This window comes from Dermacentor silvarum, chromosome 5 (genome assembly GCF_013339745.2).
Source record: "Dermacentor silvarum isolate Dsil-2018 chromosome 5, BIME_Dsil_1.4, whole genome shotgun sequence".
NCBI lineage: Eukaryota > Metazoa > Arthropoda > Arachnida > Ixodida > Ixodidae > Dermacentor > Dermacentor silvarum.
Genome location: NC_051158.1, coordinates 138,993,671 through 139,009,926, shown reverse-complemented (window position 1 = coordinate 139,009,926; position 16,256 = coordinate 138,993,671). Strand labels below are relative to the sequence as shown.

At 42.3% G+C, this 16,256-nt stretch overlaps 1 long non-coding RNA gene across 1 annotated transcript; it reads left to right on the top strand.

The window, feature by feature from the left end:
* The first annotated feature begins 3,063 nt into the window (after positions 1–3,063).
* Positions 3,064–14,170, top strand: LOC125946031 (uncharacterized). The gene is made up of 4 exons (XR_007467332.1): positions 3,064–3,404; positions 5,343–5,455; positions 9,330–9,386; positions 14,036–14,170. It is a non-coding gene; the product is annotated as an uncharacterized LOC125946031 (long non-coding RNA).
* The last annotated feature ends 2,086 nt before the right edge of the window (positions 14,171–16,256 follow it).

The following is a 16,256-nucleotide window of genomic DNA, read 5'->3' as shown; positions in this document are numbered from 1 at the left end:
TGAGGCACCGGCCAGTCTGCGCCATGTACATTTGACCAAGTATGCATATGATCACAGAAATAGACAACACTACCCCTGACAGACACAAGACAAATTTAATGGTATCTTTAATAAAGCAAGTCTCCCTGGCTAGGGTGCCTTTCTTAGTTCACTTGTACACTGCTATGCACATGTATTACTAGCGAAAAATAAAGCAGGCAGGATATGCATGGCAGCCCGCAAGCGAATTGAGAAAGGCAAGCAGGCAAGGGAGGCTTGCGTCGGTGAGAAATACCACCAAATTTGTCCATTACGTGTCACAGGTAGTGTACTGTACTCCTTTCACCTGTGGTCAAACTTACATAGGGCAAACTGGCCGGTGCCTAAACATGTGCCTAAGAGATGACCATATTTCACTCAAAAGATCAGTATGTTTGTCCTACTTGGCCATGCATTGTCACAATAGGGCATAATGTAGGATTAAGATTGTTCATCTGTGTTCACCCACACTGAAAAATTAACTAGAGAAATCAGTGAGGCATACCACATAAATAAGAAGACATGTGTGAGCGAGATTTCATTAATAATGCACGAAAAAAAGATATCCTTTCTAGATGACAAGGGATCGAAATCAGTCTGCCTATTTATTACTGAAGTAACTGAGCAGAGGGAATACTGACCTTCATATTTATTTTCAGCAAATTCAAGCTAATCAAATGTGCATTTGCCAGACACAGTTTTTCTGGGAACAGGACAGAAATAACTGGGAAGATATTAATGATAAACAATGGTGTGCACACTACGTGCTTAGACTTGTGACATATGTGGCAAACTACACTACAAATTCTTACATGCACAGGTAACTGCATGAGCTTGCAGCACAAACAGGAAAAATATGGAAATAAATGCAAAAGCATAGGAAACAGCTTTAAGACAATAAAACCAAACTAAGAAGCGATAAACATACTGTGTACTAAACAAAAATAAAATTTATGTTGCAGCCAAACAATTTATGCAGGAAAAAATACTAAACATCAGGACATGTTAGGTCTAGTTTTATACAGAACATGATAATGTGTGCATAATCTTTGCGCACACATGTAAGTAAGTTGAATACAGTTGGATAAATATTTATCCTCTTTAGTAAACTGCATAAACTAATGTATCGCTAAACTGAACCACGAATGATACCAAGATCCAACTTTTTTGGAACATGTACATTTCATACATGCCTGACATGAGCATCCAGCCATGCTGCTGCAGGCACTCGTATGGGGTCTGCATTTCTGGGGGCTCCTCCTTTTAGTGGACACTGTTGCGGGCCAAGGCCTCGCCACTACAAAATGAGTTGTGTTAGCTTATAGCTGTGGAGCAATAAAGCTGTCCTATCGTAAACACATGCAAGGAGCACCTAAAATAGTCACGAAAACAATGTCTGCACTAGTACATGATGGCAAGAGAGCAAAAGGTTGAAATTATTCAATGGCTTGATAATATGGACCTCTTCCTCAAAGTAAATTTTTGGGCACGTCGCAACTGCACATTACAATGTATTTTAAAATTTTTTAGAGAGTCGTTTTTTTATTACTTTGATTAAGCAACTTTCCCCTACCATATTTATTTATGTGAAAGTTATGTCAGCACAGCTTGTCATGAAAAGAAAGCTATACTAGTAAGAAGCAAGCTGTGATTGGCTTACATTTTTTTCCTGCTGCTCGTAAGCCTAAAACCTCGTAAGCAGAGATTACCCACAACGTCGAAGCATTTAGAAGCAAGGAAACGTCATTGAAAGAATCGGTGAAGAGGCAGGTGGATCGTTACTATGCAACTGCAGCAGAAAAACGGGAGCTCACGCACAGGTGCACAAGATGATTTCCGAACGTAATCTATCTCAGCGGAAGAAAACGCTTATCAGGATTATTAATTCCGCATTGTGGCAACAAATTTGCGTAACTAAATTCTGACAACCAGTGCGCCGCAAGCATCAGCACAGATTTCACTGTTGCCGTGGGTGTTCTATTTCCTACGTCCGCAAGGCACTCTATGCACACGATAAGCACGCACAACACACGTGTAGTTAGCAACTACGATTGCTTACCTTTTGAACAGTACGATGAGATCGAAAAGAGCTCTCCGAGTTGCCAGTGCTGCGTCGACGATGTTGATCCAGCATACATGCTGTTGCGTAATGGACGAGCTGAGGCACGCTTATAATACGCATTATTTCATCGCGACGTCCACAAAACTTTTCACGACCACCCAAGACAAAGGGAACACACTCCACGGCATGAAAATCGTTGGTCCACATTTGCCTGGCGCGCCACGCATACGGCGAGTTTGCAGCGAGACGCAGGCTACCTTCCGGCACTTTCATGCACACGAACTACACCACATTTCATTACGGCAAACCTAAAAACACACGATCAAACAAACACATCGAAGCAGCGTGCACTACCGACCGGCACATTCAAGACGGAGGAATAACAACACGACTTATTTTACCGGCCGCGTGGGACCGGCGCCGCCAGCGCCGTCTATATACTTGTGAGGCTGTTATGGCCTCCGTGATGCCAGCAATAATAACCACTACAGCACGTTTTTGTGCCATTTTGTGCCCAATTACGTATATATATGTTGCGAGAGAAAAGGAACTATCGACCAGTCTATATTGTACACTACAATTTAGCGCAGGAAGAAATTCCATGACCAATTCTTGCTTTTGAATCACTTATGCCGCAAGTAGCCAACAAAGCATGGCCTTCGAGATCCGGTTATGTGATCCTGAGAAATCCGTGGCTGGGGCGTGATTTGAACGATTTGAACTCCGATCACCTGCCTTAAAGCGCCTAAATGACATTTCCCGCAGCCGTTAGCTGCGCTACTTGCACTGTAAAAAATTTCCGTAATTTACAGCGAAAACCTACGTAAAATTTACGCAGACCATTCCGTTTTATGAAAAACGGCGGGATCCTACGTAAAAAAGACGGACGTGAGCCCCGTTTATAAAAAAACGGCAGGATTGTACGTAAAAAAGACGGACGTGAGCTCCGTTTTTGAAATACGGAGAGCCGTCCGTAATTTCATGTGGAGGGCAACTGAACATGTCACGAGTGAAAAATGAACACGCAAAGAATATAACGAAAAGACACTGTCTACTCTAACTGCCAGTTACATATATCACCATAGATAACGCTGTTTGAACATTATGCGCGTGCGAGTATAGTAAACACACAAAAAGAAGCAGGTAGGGTTTGAGCGGTGGCGCTGCTTACCACACCTTCATCGCGCCTACACGCTGGGTTGCATTTCTCCGGCACAAACAACCGTACGAGTGGTCGCTAATGGCGGACGGTGGAGGTGGTGTTCCTGGCGCATTTGTGATTTCACTCTAAATAGGAAGGAATCGGCGCTGGATTGTTACACAAGTAAGTGATTTACGTGTCCTTTTTTCGTTATTGGTGCACGTTGCGCGTGCGAAATGCTCCGCGATGGCCGGTGATGGGCTCAATTGTGTTGTGTGAGCACGCTTTTAACGAGATTCCTTGGCCATGAGGATTGACAAAGCGACATTGCGAGTCTGTGATAAAGGGGTGTTGCATTTGTTGTGCTGAATGCATACTCACTACAGCTGAGACGCGTAGGCAATATTAGCGGCGTTGACGCCTCTAGCAGCTCCTTTGTCGTCTGTATGTGGCCGCTGGTTTACTGACGTTAGCATTCCAGTTTGTAGTGTGTTGTGTTGTGTGCTCGGCGTTCCAAAATTAAGTGAAGGCGTTGTACCCATTACTATCGCTTCCGACGCGGTGCAACGCTATGTTACCAATATTCGGTGACGCATTGAATCAAAGTGAAATTTTTAGCAATTATTATAAGCTTCGGACGCAGTGCCCTGGCTGGGCGTGCCTAATCGCAGTGTTCACACCCGGGATTGGAAGATTGGTCATGTATGAAGACCTCATAGAGCATGTTTGATGTGCATGCCCCTTCATTACAATGAAATGACGGTGGAGCGTGCTTATTGCCGTAACCTTGTGCCATCTGCAGTGTTAGGTAACACGGGTGTCACACGGTACCCTTTCGTTAGTAGTAGAGCCCGAGCACTCGTGCACGATCGCAATTGAAAGTTGTCCGCGTGATACCCGTTAAGGTTCATTGCAAAGGAAACGGATTATTTTCTACCTGGCAATCTGTATTAGTTTTTTTTACAGCTACCAGGCTGACGATTAACGTTCTGACGAAGTACGTGAGGATATCACGTATTCTGGGAGGGTGGATTGCCGCTTAATAATTCTGCATAACAATACTGCAATAATTCTAAAATGCGTGCATGTGTTGTAAGTTATGCAGGGCAAAATATTTTGTCAGCTAATTTTTCGAATAGAAGGTGCTTCATAAAGTTTTTTTGCAAATAAGTTAAACGAGGCCATTAGCACTTTATAAAATACTGTGAGCTATCTCACAGCAATAACAGTAACTCAGTGACGAGCTTATATGCATAGTGTAATTCAGTGGCGCACCGACGGGGGGGGGGGGGCTTCGGGGGTTGTAACCCCCCCTCCCCCTGAGGCCGACTTAACCCCCCCCCCTATTTTGTTTAACTCCGTTTCTTTTCTTGCGCATTTGAGTACTGCAACTAATGGTATCTTCGACTGGTCGCATCCATCCCCCGAAGCAGAGTGATGCAGATCTGGCGTTCCCTGAACTCGGAGGTAGAGGACAAGCGCGCAAGCCGAACGTGTGACTCGCTCTCGGAGGAGGAAATGGCAGATACGATACCACGTGACTAGTGCTAACGTCCGATGTTTCGCCTATCCAAAGATAAGCCGGCGGATGCACCGGTGGGACGACCATTCGTTGAGACGCCAGCATGCTGTGGCCTAGGTTGCCAAGGCTACAATGGAACGTCGCCAAGAACGGCGACGCTGTACTTTGATGACGTTTCTGGAAACGCTCTCAACTCGGCGACTGCTCCGACGACAGGTCTCGGAGCGTCTCAGAGCGCTCGACGCGGGAGGAGAGCGATCGAAAAGAACCAGCCGAACGCAAGGCACGCAGCCTCTTTCAACCAGCCGAAGACAACGCCGCTCGATAGAGCGCTCTAGAGCGCTCCGAGGTGACCAGTCGAAGATACCATAAGATATAAGACGCGTAATCGTCTGCACACTCACAAAAAGCGCATTTTTTGACAATTTCCCGTGAAGAAATCGAAATTAGTGCTATTTAGACGGTATTGGCAAACTGTCAACCCCCCCCCCCTGGCAGAGATCCTGGGTACGCTACTTGTGTAATTGTATATAAAAATGTTTGTGCTTTGCTTTGGATGACCGGTCAGAAAGTAACTGATATCAGTATTTCATTTGCAGCTGTTGCACCAGTGAAGGATGTCTGTGTGCCGCCTTGCATTCAGTTTCTCAGCCATGGGGGCCTGCTTGCAACACCAGTGGAAAAGCAGTCTTGCATTGTGCTATTTGTTCTGGTAAGCTGGACCATTCTATCGTATATCAGTCATGCATATGCAGTCCTAATGGACATTGACTGCAAATGTTGTTGGAATGACAATGCCTATAAAGTATAATAATTGTTGTAGATGCATCCAAAAGATAAATGATGTTTTGTTTTTCCTGGGGCAACCAATTGGTTCAGCATGAGGACGTCGACTTAAAAGTGGTATTGTTTCATACTTGTCTAGGATGCACATGAGTGGTGTTCAAAAAACACTAATAGCACCGGAATTCGGGATTTGAGGCAACAGATAAAACACGCACCAATAAGTTAATTCTTTGTCCAGTTTGCCTCTATGAGTATGCAAAAACACCTGCATACTGACCTCTAACACTGTCATGCATGGGCCCCATGGTAACGAAGTGTGGCCACAGTTAAGCTCACTGTTAGCCATTGTTCAGCTTACTATAATAGGTGAAGATGCCTGGACGGATTTGCGTGAGACATTGGAAAGTATCATAACAAGGTAAAATATAGCCTGAGCACGCAGCTGTGTCACGTGGTCAGGTGACCGAAATATATGAATATTTTGAAGGGAATGAACAGCACTACTGCCAGAACAAAGTGAAGGCAACGGGCACAGCAACATATTCCCTTTATCCTGTCTATGGCACAATTCAGTTCCTTCCTAAACATGCACCAACCAGCCCAGTTCAGAACGCTCTCGCAGTTCATCTGAATACATCAATTTGTCTAGAAGATTAAGTGATTACACACTAGCATATGTGGGGGCTAGTCTGCGAATTTTGTATGTTTTGAACATGTGCCATGAGGATTATTCTTTGCTCAAAATTTGATATACAACTGCACAAAGCAGCATCGATAGCTATGTTGCTTCCCCATCTTGTATCGAGGGTCTGTGAGTGTTTCCTAAGATAGTCCTTGAGTTTTCGTCCTGTTTGTCCTACATAATTGCTGCTGCAGGGCAGTAGGATGTTGTAAACAGCACCAACTGCACTTCCTATGACCACCAGCACATACTTCTTGATGCAAACTTGACGTCTTGGCCTGGTCCGGTTGACAGTTTTGTACCTGCCCAGTTTGTTTGGCCCTGAAAATAAAAATGTAGTTCCAACTGTCCCCAGCAATTTGCTTGAATTGACAGCTTCCTTTGTGTACATATTGTATAGCAGTGGTAGGCCTTGGCTTCCTTGAAGTACTCCGACTGGAGACTTCACCTATGTTCAGCTCCGTTAAATGCTTCTTGGCAATGCATGCCGAAAGGCAGTGCGAACACACTGTTAAAAGCAACCGTACTTGGGTCTGGAAGCTCCCCTCCACTTCGTGGTGGCGCCAAGAGTGCTCCCTTGTGTTCCTGTAGCAACAACACGCTTCAGTGTTCAAGTGCGATAATAGGAAAGGCCAAGACACTTTTGAGTGTGGGGCATAGATCCAGCACAATGCTCACCACAGAAAACCTTCACGCTAGATATTGGAGCTTGCTTTCCAGCAGTTTTACTTCCATGAGCACACCTGGCACTGTGGAGGAGACATTAAAAAAATGGCTGAACTCCTTGAGTAGCCTTGCTTGGCAACTTCTCACAGACAAAAACACTGTCAGGTAACTGTAAAACACTAGCTATTGTGGGCACCAGTGTAGAAAAGTTATTTTGGTTCATTAGCAACTTTCTCTTCTATATTAGGTGAAGTAAGGCTACTAAATGGGTTGAGTGATTTTTTTTCTGTCTTCTCAGCAGTGCTAGATGAGTTCACGTACGGAGAAAAACTACCATTAGACAGTGATCTTCCATTTCTGGACCGCAGGGTTTTCTTTGGTTAGTGATATGTGTGCTGGAGCTATACCCAATGTTTGGAGGAGGCTATTCTGCCTTCCGCGTCGGCACACTCTTTGGCTGTGAAGCTCATCACAGGAACACCAAAAGGTGTCCTCAAGAAATCGAGGCATCACCATGTGGAGGAGAGCTTCTGAACTCATGTCTAACATTTGCTTGCAGTGTGGTGGCCACTGTTATATCATATTCACAAGGTCAGTCATAGTCTCAAATAGACTGTTGGGAAAGCTGGAACTTTCCTTTTATTTTTCGCGTCGAGCAATCGGGGTACATTGTGCGAAAAGTTGACTCGGATCGACCCTTGACGCAAAGTGTAGCAAAAGGCAGAACAGCAGTTCATCAACTGTGCGGTTGTTTACATTATCCCGCTATCCTGCAGCTGCAACTACGCAGGACACTCAGGCCTAGTATATATAGATGTTTGTCTGTAAACAAAATTCTTTGCCTGCGTTCGTGTTGTCTAGCCTTCTCCTGTCTTTTCATGCTGTCCCCAAGTTATCCCATAGGTACACTCTTGCATAACTTGCAATTATAAGATTCATGCTTGAGAATATAATCGGAAACTGTGCCATATGGATGACATTATTCATTACACGTGTTGGTGTTAAAGAAAGTAAGTCGCTGTGCAGTCTGGGTAGGGCTTCAGATCTGCTTGTTATAGCTATTCTTAAGTTGCTTCCAAAACTTGAGATACAACGATTCAAGCTATGTCTGTGAAAACACTGCATCATGTTACAAGGAAATGTTAGAACACTCATAGGAAATAGCTCGGTATTGCGAGAGGTTGTAGAAATTTGCTTTCTACAGCATTTTATAAAGATGTTTTTTAACTCCCGCATCTATCGTGTTGTCTCATCACAAAACTGTAAACAAATATGAGTATTATGCCTTGAGTTTTAGTAAAGATTACTCTAATATGATTAATCCTTTCAGACGCTATCCACGCAATTCAATACACCAAGATAGTGTCTTAATAGCAATAGCATTGATTAAAGTAAGGATATTTAAAATGTGTCCCGTACATCTTGAAACTCTTCTGATTGAAATAGTGCTGCAAGATTGAATTACACAGGCAAATTGTTTTAGTAAAGTAAGTATGAAGGTAGATGGTTGGGTTCTTTGCTTGGTATATGTCACTTCTTTCATCGTTTTTCACAGTGTGTTGCACCAGTCATAATTTTTGAGTGGCTGGATAGGTGCTGTTCAAGCCTGGTAGACATGAAATAGTTGATGTTTGCAAATCTCATGTACTTGCACTGAGTTTTTGCATGGAGTGCACATTCTATAAACTTCACAAACTCACTAAAGAACTGAAAACTCTTAATCTATTGTGCATCTGTAAGCATTTTATGAATCTGAAAATGTAAGAAATGCGGTGAAGCTAAGTTTTCAATCAACACAACTGATTGGCATGTGAAAGGGTTAAGGTAAGACGCTCCTTAAAACAATTTCTCGAAACATCGCAACATACCACCTGAGGGTCTCCCACCTTAACCTCTTACTACTGTTTTGCTAATCACAATATTGACTGAATGCAATATTTTTCTGACCAGTCTTTCGTGTAATGTAAAGAAAATTAACACGCCTAGTCTTACATGAAGATAAATTTGAAATCATTTATTTATTGCACTCACTTGGCAGCAGTTCGGAACTGTTCTTTATCAGTATAGTACTTGTGATTCACCTTTGTATTGCTGAGTACAGGTAGAGATATGGTTAGTTGTTTAATAAAAAGGATCCCTAATTTTCTACTTTCTGATTGTAGCTTAGACCGTCACTTGTACTTCACAACGAGGGGACTGCGGTAGCTAGGATATATAGTTTTCCTGAGAATTTTCATAGATGCAATTTTTATTCTGTCTACTAGCATGTTTGTATTATAGCATGAATTTCGTAGATTAGAGGCTCCATGAAGGTACATTCTGTCGTTGAATGTCTATGAGATGGTTAAGCAGGTTGACTGTATCTAGTTACAACTCCTCATGTTCTGTGGCAGTTACATTTGCGTGGTTTAGTGCTGTCAGTGTAAGCTTAACATTTCTTTCCTTCTCCCAGGAAGGACACAAGCATTAAGGAGCCATTTGACCTGCCACTACACTGCTATTGTATTTGGTAGGTTCTATTACAGGTTTTCTTTCATGTAGTAGTACCTGCTATAATTGTGCATAATGTGTTCAGACCCTTAGTCAGCAGGCTGTTTGACAACAGGTATTTACAAATGAAGAACTAACAAGATTTTCAAGGTCATTAGTGATACAATTGTTGCACACTGCTGAATTTTCCCGCAAATTAAATTATGAGCCATCCAGCAACTGCTGCTCTCCTGCCTTAATGCACAAACCTTCAAATACTGTTACCCCTATCTCACAAGTGTACAGAAGGTGCGCAGCTGTGACTGTTCACAGCGACAAGGTCATAATTTTTACTTACATGCAAAAGTGAGTCGAACGTCATGTACACATTTGAACTTTTCCAAAACAAGTTCGTCATCATAGTGTACAAATGCACATGTAACTTACCGCAATAAAAATACACGGGCACAAGAAAGGGAGACAAAGACAAGCGCTTCGTGACTCAGAAGTGCGTGACATAAGTGTTCCGACCAATTATTATTCCCTAAATTTTCTTCTACTGATCCAGGACTCCTGTGACTGCTTACCTTAGGCAACATACACTGTTGCCTTCTTGCCCTAGAAAACATAACTAGTGCCTTCTTGCAGCCCTTTAAACTGGCAACATCTTCACCACCGACAGTAGAGCATGTTCAGATAAATTCAACTAGACATGCCTGGTGACCACTTAATTTTGGTGAACAAATTTTATTTGGTGCCCGTGCCTGACGACAATGAAATCAATGGTATCTTCTATTTTGTTGTAGCGTAAGCTGAACGACAGGGACAACAGAAAAGCAAATTCGACGCACAGCCAGCGTTAACGTTCAACAACAGATTCGTTTCCAGTTCTCGTCACTATATATACCCTCAAAACATCATACAAAACGTGTAAAAAATCGGTAAACATGAACTAAAAAAAACAGGAACCACACGCATGCAGTTTTTTAGGCACACAGATTGACAGACATATACACGTTTAACGCGAACAAAGATCGCATCATCTTTCACCTGCTTCTACTCATGATAACTGTTTTTTTAAATCTAGGTTTGCACTTGCATCTTTGGCAATGGAGGGAAAGAAAACCGTCAGCAGCCAGGTATTTAATTTGTTATTGTGTTCTCGTAGCCTGTCATTTATACATCTACCAGTTTAACCAATGTAGGACCATCTACACTCAAAGGAATGTCGTATATAACACACGTGATGCAATCAATGAATTTGTTTTTATGTTCCTTTTCGCATGCAGTATCCGCAATTCTTTCTGGCCTTGTCTTCTTACACTGGCTCCCCAATTTATTAGGAGCTGGAAAAACAATGTTGATGTCACACCTCCCAGTAGTCTTTATTCTGTGGGAGAAACTATGTATAAAGGGGATAACAGCAACCTTTCTTTTCTTTATGTCGGTGTTTGTACCATCCACTTGCTCGGAACCTTTTTCCACTTGGCTCGGGTAACCAGCGCCGCTTAAACGTGAGATTGCCATCCGAAGCTATTGTGCATTAGGTGCTGGCATGGCTTCTACAGCGCTTCACTGAAACACACTTTCGTGATTCCCCTCTTCGCAAGTTTTGTATGCGTGGAATGAAATGTTAAAAGGGGCTTACATGCCCTAGCTTCTTAACACCAGCAGGTTTTGTTATCGGTGAGCACAAAATTAATGTCAAGGAATCTAATCTTCCCGCAACATGGCTATCCTGCACCTAATGCACGATAGCTTCGAATGGCGAGTCTCACGTTTAAGCGGCTTTGGTTACCCGAGCCACGTGCTCGTGTCAGTCGCAGTAGGACTGCTTGAAAAGGCACAGCAAAAAGGTTCCGAGCAGGTATATCGTACAAGTACCGACATAAAGAAAAAGATTGCTGCCATCCCCTACATACATAGTTTCTCCCACAGCTTAAAGATTGCTGGAAGGAGTGACATCAATGTTGTTTTTTCGACGCCTAATAAATTTATGAGGAAGTCAAGGCCAGAAAGAATTTGAGATACTGCATGCGAGAAGGAACATAAAAGCGAATTCATTGATTATATCGTGTGTGTTGTATACCGCATTCCTCTTGGGTGTGGAGGGTCCTACATTGGTCAAACTGGTAGATGTATAAATAACAGGCTATGAGAACACAATAACAAATTAAATACCCTGGCTGCTGACAGTTTTCTTGTTCTTCATTGCCAAAGATGCAAGTGCAAACCTAGATTCAAAAAAGCAGTTATCATGAACAGAAGCAGGTGCAAGATGATGCGCTTAACTATAGACACTAGAAACATATCAACATTTGGTGACGCATGCATCAGTAAGCCTTCAATTTCATTATCCTCGAAAGAGCTTGTACATCTTTGTTCGTGTTAAACGTGTACATGTCTCAATCTCTGTGGCTAAAAAAACTGCATGCGTGTGGTTCCAGGTTTTCTTTAGTTCATGTTTACCGAGCCTTTACACATATTATGTTGTATGACGTTTTGAGGGTATATATAGTGACGAGAACGGGAAATAAATCTCTTGTTGGAAGATAACACTGTGTGCATGCCAAATGTGCCTTTCTGTTGTACCTGTTGTTCAGCCTTGCGCTACAACAAAACAAAAGATGCCATACAAACAAGCCCCCACAGCTACCATCATCGTTAGTTTCGCAAGAAAAAGAATTGTTTTTGAAAATACAATATAGAAGCATCTGTTCAATTGGAAATATTTTTTTGAATTTTGCTTAATCCGCATTTTGAATTATCCCAAAGAAAAAGTGTGGCTATGACTCTAAGAATATTATGGCACAGACTGCAGGCAAATAGCCTGAATTCCAACTAATTACCACGGAGTATCCCTGCTACGATATGAAGAAGTAAACCTTTGAAAACACAACGTTGCACATATGTGTGTTTTTATCTGCATCTATTAGCAGCACGGAATTTGGCCATCCTGTTGCCATTAAAGTCCCAGACATTTGGGGCAAATTGCTCTGCCCTAGTTGACTTTCAAAATCCACGAGAAGCGCTCATATTTGGGCATTGCTTTAGTTTCAGCTTTACTTTAAAATTTCTTTAGGAGAGGCGGGATTCTTAAAAAATTGCTAAATTAAGCACGTCACGGAAGTAATGCTGTCTGGAAGGACATGTTGCATAATTTGTTTCGTTGTGGGGTTGCCAGTCATGGAATGGACAGAATAAACGGTGTACTGCATGTAGCTGCCACATATGGGGTCCATGTGTACTTGCTGCAGGTTCCTTTACGTCGCGAAAGTGCTACAGGTTGCTTCGAAAAGCACAGACTGACAAAACGGCAAATTTTTGGGTGAACACAGCGCATAATTATAACTTTTTAAGGAGATGGAGATAGTATGTTGACGCACTAACGAACATAACTTTCAGTTATCATTGCTTAAGTAAAAAGTATATTGCACATTGCTATTTTCGTGAAAAAACAAACCAAATCTGAAAGAGGCTAAAAGGCGCCCATGTTGTGGTGCAAGGCATGCTTTCTTCATATTGTTACCAATTTATAAGCTTGTCATCTGGACAGTACCTCTGGCTTGGTTGTTTTGCATCGGAATGGTACAACATGAGTGGTTTGAGCTCGTTTCAAGAGGGCTTCATTGTTTTTGGAAAACAACGGAATCTGCAAGGTTTTCTATTAGGGCAGTGAAGGTTGAAAGCCGTGGTCCGCAGTATGTGGTCGTGGTAGCTCTACCTACATGCAGAAAATGTAATCTCTGAATGTCAATGTGCACGTGAGAGCTTTGCCTGTTCCAAGTGAGCCATCAAATGACTTGGGGAGGTTTCATCTGAAGATTTTCATGTTATAAGGCTAGGAACATATACCAACAAGGCAGAGTATGACATTTTTTATGACCCATTTGTTTTGACCAGAGCACTGGTAATTATATTTGTGACTTGGAAATCATTTATTGTTGATGTATCTGGCTAAAAACGGTGATGATGGTGGTACAGTAAACCTTGTTACAAGAGACACTCAAGAGACCCGGGAAACATGTCGCTTGTAACCAAGGTCTCTTGTAACCAAAAATTCTAAAAATACTGAGGAGTCGGACTAGACCACTTTATTATACATCAGCACCAAAGTGTGTTTAAACACATCTTTGATGCGAACAGAGCTGTCTCATGGAAACATGGCAATGGCTCCGTAGTATGACTACCGGCATACAAAGCGAACAGCACCGCAGACGCTATGACGGAAATCCAACTCAATGGTACTCTGTCGCAGAGTCGGTGTGGGACCGCCACAGCGATTATAGAAGCATAATCGCAGAAAATTCTGTGAAATTGGTAGTCTCAACCATGCGAGGAATGACAGCCGGCTGCGGAATGGAACAAAATCGAGCCAAGGGAATGAAAATTGCAGCACATACCAGTTAGTACGACGTTAGCCGCATTACGTAAGAGTGTCTGGGTTGTGTCTCTTATAAATAGTGAAGAATTTGCTCTAGGGACATAAAAAAGTTGTCCTTAGTAACCGAGTGTCTCTTGTAACCATGTCTCTTGTATGCAATGTTGTTAACATGGCGAACATAGGAAAACCAACCAAACCATTTTCAAATGTCTCTCATAACCGAGTGTCTCTTGTAACAGTGTCTCTTGTAACGAGATTTTACTAATTAAGAGTCTTAATTGATTGGTGTTCTTTTCCCTTTTCAGGCAAAGCAGGAGGCATGTGCAAGCAACTAGTCATTCCGATTCTCAACCAATCCTTCTAGTCAGGCCATTTCTAGTGTCTTATCTTGCAAGTTCTTTTTTTCAGTAAAGCACAATAAACATGCAGTTTCGTTCAGATTCAGGTGGCTTGTTGCTTTTTGGGCACGAATTTGTATGTATGCTTTGTACACGTCATGTACAGAACTCAAATGCAACATGGCAACACTGACACGAAAATGACGCGGTGTAAAAGACAGTTACCCAAGGAGGAAACGTGCACACACAGCATGTTGAGCGTGGTGTATGTCCGCTTATGTGCATTGATTTCTGCCCCATTTCAAGCTATATCTGATGCGAGTTAGCCATGTTGTTATGTACAACTTGGTATAACTTATTTCAATGAAACAAACAATTTTCTCATTGTCTGGACATATACACCCGCATCATCATTTACAAAACAAATTTTCAGCTGTTGATACGAAGCAAGATAAAGCTGAACAAGTTCGTACGGATTCATGGTGACAGGAACGCAAGCATAGAAAACATGGACACAAGAAGAACAAAAAAAGGTGCTTCTGTCTTCCTTTTTGTTCTTTTTGTGTGTTTTATGTGCATACCTTTCCTCGCCATGGTCTATCCGTTTTTAATTAAAAAAGTACGGGGCTCAATTTACAGAATTTCCGTTCTACGGAGCTCACCGTTTTGTATTTGGAAAATACAGACAATTCTGTGATCACAACTACGGAAATCACCATTTTCCATTCGACGGAAATCACAGTTTTCCATTTGACGGAACTCTCCGTTTTCCATTTGACGGAACTCTCCGTTTTTCATTCGACGGAAAAATTTTTTACAGACTGTCCGTTTTATGGAAACTCCGTTTTTCATTTACGGAAAGTGTCCGGCAACTTTTTACCTTCAACTTTCACCGTAAACTGAAGCAATTTTTTTTTACAGTGTGGGCCGTAACTTCGTTTTAAGTAGCTTCCTGCTGTCTTCAACATTGAATGTAGCCCAGACATTTTTGACACAATCTCGGAGGTACACATGGCAGTGTGCGATGTTTCCGTGTACTTTGTAATTGTCCGTCGCAAAGCAACAAATATGCGATGGTTCTTAATTTTGCTCGTGTGGCGCAGGTTATACCCATGTCGTCCGTATCTTGCTTTCGTGTCTGTGTGTTTATCGTGCGCGGATTGCACTCAAGTCGTTCGTGCCTTCTCTGTGTATCCTGCGACCTACGAAGATTCCTCGAAAAAACCGCATGTCTCTGCAGCGTGCATGCGTCGCATTTTAGTGACGTAGGCCAAAATGTGCGGCGGCGTTCTGTGTGTTTGCTGCCAAGTGCTGCACTCACTGCGTTCCAGCAGATAGACGCGGCTGCTTACGCGTAGTTTTGTTTAGTGTTCCTTGGCCATCTTTGTGATTCACCTGCATCGGCGATAGAAACCACAATGCGCTTCCTTGACGTTACTTTGTGTAATTTCGCTTTTTGTTTTGTTCGCCTTCTTCAGTGATTATAAAGATGCTCTTGCTTGATAGTAAAAACCCATGAAACGGGTTTGAAATAATAAGGCTTTTTATTCCTTGGAAATTGGCGCGAGTGGTAATTTTACAAGAGCTTAGCAACAGCTCTGTACATCGAGCTAAAAAGCAAAATATCTAAACGTGTTACAGTACGTGAATGTTACTATTATGTGTCAATATCTCAGTACGTTCTCTGCTGAGAACGATTGTCCAATTCGCTCTGAACTAGCGTATATCATTTTTTTCATATCATTTGTTGCAAGTACAAAAATTTGCATGGTTGCACTGTTGTCTTTTCGAGTTAAAAAGACACTTTGAGATATTATTCAGCAGTATTCGACACCTTCTATTGAAACGTTTATAAAGTGCAAATATAGAGCCATTCTATAGAAAGGCCGCAAGGTAGCTTCTTTAAGCGTCCTATAAACGTTCCTCTATAGAATTCAGTGCATATGTGAATATACACACACTATAGAACGCTTATAGAGTGGGAATGGAGGGCCAGTCTATAGGCAGCCACAATAGAAGTGCTACAAACATTCCATAACATTCTTCTATAGAATTTAATACATATGATGTCAATACACCCTCCATACACGGTGTTTCACGTAACTTGAGCCAAACTTTAAAAATATGCAAATGCCACGTTGCTGGACCGAACTATCCAAACCAAGGTAATGTTGTTAGCCGTCGCTTG